Here is a 5,187-nt window from a genome sequence, read left to right on the forward strand (position 1 = left end):
TGTTTCTTAAAATATATGTCATAGGTATGTATCTAATTTCTTCCAGCCTGGTAATTAAAAATTATTTCTAGGGCTGGGCGTGGTGGCTCACGCTTGTAATCCCAGCACTTTGAGAGGCCGAGGCAGGTGGATCACTACAGCTAGGAGTTCAAGACCAGCCTGGCCAACACAGTGAAACATAGTTTCTACCAAAAAATACAAAAGTAAGCTGGGTGTGGTGATGCACGCCTGTAGCTCCAGCTAGTCAGGAGGCTGAGGCAGGAGAATCACTTGAACCTGGGAGCTGGAGGTTGCAGTGAGCCGAGATCATGCCACTGCACTCCAGCCTGGGTGACAGAGTGAGCTCCTGTCTCAAAACAAACAAACAAACAAACAAACAAATATATATATATATGTATATATATATATATATATTTCTAGGCTTTATACTTTGCTGTGTATATTTGAATAATGGTAGGCTTAAGTGGTGAAATGTTGAATGGATATTACTTGGCCTCCAAAAATAAAGCTAAATGACAGCTTTTGTATCTTTAGGTGCTTTTAGAGTTGTTTTCTTTTTCCCAAAGAATGGTTGATAATTCCCTCTGTCTCCCTCTATTCACATAGGACTGAGATAGAAATAGGTTTAAATTAAGGCTGCACAACTTTGATTTGCTCATAAGGAAGAACTTACAGAATGCTGGGGTATGTGCGAATCTTCATCACTTTGAAAAAAGTTATCTTTTCAAGGAGAAGAAATTCTAATGTAACCCCTGCCCTTGAAGAATAACCTAGATTCAGAGCAGAACCCACTGATTTAGACATAGAACGTTGGATCACTGGACCTTACAAGGATATGGCTCCATGTAAGAATGGGAAGATGGCACTGTCATTGTCCATTGCATAGACAGCCCCTGCCCAGTTCTCATCCTGTGAATCCTGCTCTATCTGCCTCTGGGAACACTTTGTTTTCACATAAAGATTCATCTTTGCCCCCAGGATAGAGGACCATTCTTGATCTCAGAGAGTTTGAGGACCTAGGAAGCCCTAGCTCAACACTGAAGTTAATAATGGCATGGTGGGCTGGGTACGGTGGCTCATGCCTGTAATCCCAGCACTTTGGGAGATTGAGGTGGGCAGTTTGCTTGAGCTCAAAGTTTGAGACCGGCCTGGCCAACATGGCAAAACCCCATCTCTACAAAAAATACACTAGACATGGTGGTGTATGCCTGTAGTACCAGTTACTCAGGGGGCTGAGGCAGGATAATCTCTTGAACCTTGGAGGCCAACAAACTCGGGTAATTTTTGTATTTTTAGTAGAGATGGGGTTTTGCCATGTTGGTCAGGCTGGTCTTGAACTCCTGACATGAAGTTATCCTCCTGCCTCGGCCTCCCAAAGTGTTGTGATTACAGGCATGAGCCACTGTGCCTGGCCTATGCTGCTGTTTTCTAATGTCCTTTCTATGGATTTATGGCTGTACATAAACATGTCTCAGTTTAAATCTGACTTAAAACCTTTCTTGGGCCGGGTGTGGTGGCTCATGCCTGTAATTCCAGCACTTAGGGAGGCCCAGGCGAGTGGATCACCTGAGGTCAGGAGTTCGAGGCTAGCCTGGCCAACATGGCGAAACCCTGTCTCTACTAAAAATACAAAAATTAGCTGGGCATAGTGGCAGGTGCCTGTAATCCCAGCTACGCAGGAGGCTGAGGCAGGAGAATTGCTTGAACTGGGAGGTAGAGGTTGCAGTGAGCTGAGATTGCACCATTGCACGCCAGCCTGGGCGACAAGAGCAAAACTCCATCTCAAAAAACAAACAAACAAACAAAACACCAAAACAAAAACAAAAACCCTTTCTTGTTCTTGACTGGGTAGCCATTTTATTGAAAAGTAATTTTTCTCTTCCCTGATTTACTTCAAGGGGGAAAGCCATGAGTTCTGGGCATAAATGTGCCCAGTATGCACTCAGCAAGCAGCTGAGAATGTGAGTGTGATGCCTTCTGACTTAATAATCCTTTGATGTTTCCATACTAATGCCTAACTCACTTCTGCATTCATATCTGTGTTCAAGATGGCTTATGCTTCCAGAATAAGATGCTACCAAATCACTGTCTTGAGGAATGCTTTTGGTCTTCATACATTACATTCATTATTCTCAAAGGCAAAAGTCATAATTCAGAAAAAACGGCTACTGTTTGTGTTGGAAATATGGGCTGAAGTTCTGTGCCTTGTTTGTCTAGTTAATCAGACCTCTGAGAGGGTAACATTCCTAGGGAAGTACTAATATGGTTTGGGAGGGGCTATTATCGGTAGATAATGGATTCAGATAAGGGCATGGCTGATACGTCCACATTTATTAGAGATAGAAAGTGGAAAGAGAAATTGGTTGGAGACGTTGCTGATTCAGACACACACACTTTAGATTAAGTTTATATGAGGACAAACAAATGACAATGAGTGGAAAGCATATGTACATTTGCATGTGCATGGATGTGCATGTAAGTATTAATAGGTAGAAAGCAAATGAACATACTGGAGATGTAGACAATTAACATGAGACGGCAGCAATCCTATCAAAGAACTGATAGTGCAGGGCAGGAAGATATTCACAGCTGCTGTCACTCTCTTCCCTCCCTTTCTGAGGGCCCAGTCTAAGAAGTCTAAGAAGTGCCACCTCTTAGAAGTCAGTCGTGACTCTGCCTTCATCCCTAGATTGCCTCTATCGCTAGCTCTGATTCGCCCTCACACTCCCTCACTAGGGGTGGGGTGTGGAGATTTCGGGTGCCTGCCGGAGCCAGGTAGGGCAGTCTAAGAAGTATTGCCATGCTAAGGGGAGTTTGGACAAGAACGAGTTTACATTTTTTCCATTAAAAAAAAGAGTAGAAGAAAGAATGGAAATAGGATTGAATCTTCTAAGTTGTTTTTATTACAAATTCGCCTAGCCCTTAAAGAAAATGTATTTGTTATCTTGAATTATTCATAAATTGGGGAAGCATCTTTCATAAGTAGATATTTGGAGTTAAAATTGTAAACACTTATGAACTGAAGCATTTTGGTAGCCATAGCCATGCACATTTCCAATAGTAAAAATTTGCTTTTTAGGCCGGGTGTGGTGGCTCATGCCTGTAATCCTAGTACTCTGGGAGGCCGAGGCTGGTCAATCACTTGAGATCAGGAGTTTGAGACTAGCCTGGCCAACATGGTGAAACCCAATCTTTACCAAAAATACCAAAATTAGCTGGGCGTGGTGGCACATGGCAGTAATCCCAGCTACTTGGGAGGCTGAGGCAGAAGAATTGCTAGAGCCTGGGAGGAGGAGGTTGCAGTGAGCTGAGATCACACCACTGTGCTCCAGCCTGGGTGACAAGAGCGAAATTCTATCTCAAAAAAAAAAAAAAAAAAAAAAGCTTTTTGTTTTCAAAAATACAAAATATATATATATATTTTTTTATGACCAGTGCTACAGGGTAAGTATAGTTTTTGAAGACCAAAGAGCACCCTTCATGGATACACTGGGTACCATGTAGTTTCCTTCTTATCTGGGAATGGAGGTTGGGGATGGAGACTAGGTTGATGGAAACTCATGAGATGTGAACCCAGGAACAAGTCAAAGAAAACAAGGTGCAACAAGCAAAGAAAATCCCTGCCATGGAGCCTAGGTGCTGCTCTCCAGGAGTTCCCAGACCTTCCTTAGACAAATGCCTGTCAGTAAGGGAGTGGTTGAGAAAGACAGTGAGCTGATCGCACGGTAGTGGTTGTCATGGAGAGAGGAGACAGGACGGAGTCTGAGTCCATCAAGCACAGGCGAGAGGTGCCACAGGTCTCAGGAACTCTTGAAAACATCCTTGCGCGGAGGTGCACAGTAAAATATCTGACATGCATAAAAATGACCAAATCACAAAGAGAAGCTTAAATTATGCTCAAGGTCATTCACAGGTCAATGTCTTTTCATTTCACCCACCAGACACTCATTGTTCTCCTTGGTCATGCTGCTATGAGTGCCTTCTTCCTCTCCCTTTGATCATCCTTGAGTTCCCACATACCGGGGCAAAGCCCCGAGCAGTCTTTGACATTAAGCAGAACCTTCTGGTGCTGCCTCAAATGGTAACATCACGGTGCTATGCACAGTGTATACATGCACAGAACCCTCAGCCATGACTCTGCCTTCATCCCCAGATCGCCTCCATCGCTAGCTCTGATTCGCCCTCACACTCCCTCACTAGGGGTGGGGTGTGGAGATTTCCAGTGCCTGCCGGAGCTAGGTAGGGCTGTGTGGGGACTGGGGCAAAGTGCTCTGGGCCAGCTGCGGCTCCCTTCCCATTCTGCCTGTTGTAAGTGAATGCAGGACTGTAGTCTCCAGACCTTCTACCTAAAAGAAGTCCCCAATTTGAATTGTTATGTGAAATTTCTAATTTTTTTTTTGAGACGTCGCCCAGGCTGGAGTGCGATGATACGATCTTGGTTCACTGCAACCTCCACCTCCCCGGTTCAAGCAATTCTCCTGTCTCAGGCTCCTGAGTATCTGGAATAACAGGCACCCACCACCATGCCTGGCTGATTTTTTGGATTTTTAGTAGAGGGGGAGTTTCATCATGTTGGCCAGGATGGTCTTGAACTCCTGACCTCAAGGGATCTACCTGGCTCCACCTTCCAAAGTGGTGGGATTACAGGCATGAGCCACCACCCCAGGCCTGAAACTTATACATTTTTATATGTATGTTAATGTAATACTTAAAAATATGTGGGTCAAATGTGACACTCTGTAGGACCAATCTAGCCCATAGGTTTGAGTCTGCCATATCAGCCTTATCTATCTTTAAAATTCATCCCATCTCTGAGTCTCTCCCATGCCTGAACTGTGTCCAATCAAGTATGTATTAAGGACAAAGACGTGTATTAAGACATAACTTCAAGCTCAATTACAATAATAATATTATATAATCACATATCATATATAATAGAACAGTAATATAATCTATAATGTGACAATATACCATAATAATAGAACCCTGGACAGCAATGTATTTCTCAAAAGGATTATATAGTCTTCAGTTATAAAGGACATATTAGGGGAAAGAAAGTTTATACATAATTTATTTTTAAAAAGTTGAATTCATAATGAACAAAATAAAGCTCTAGTTAGTATTCTTCAGGGGTTGGAAATCTCTTTAAACTGTTCAGATGTAGCTGGGGGCACATTTAGGATGGAA

Source organism: Macaca mulatta, chromosome 6 (genome assembly GCF_049350105.2).
Source record: "Macaca mulatta isolate MMU2019108-1 chromosome 6, T2T-MMU8v2.0, whole genome shotgun sequence".
NCBI classification, from domain to species: domain Eukaryota; kingdom Metazoa; phylum Chordata; class Mammalia; order Primates; family Cercopithecidae; genus Macaca; species Macaca mulatta.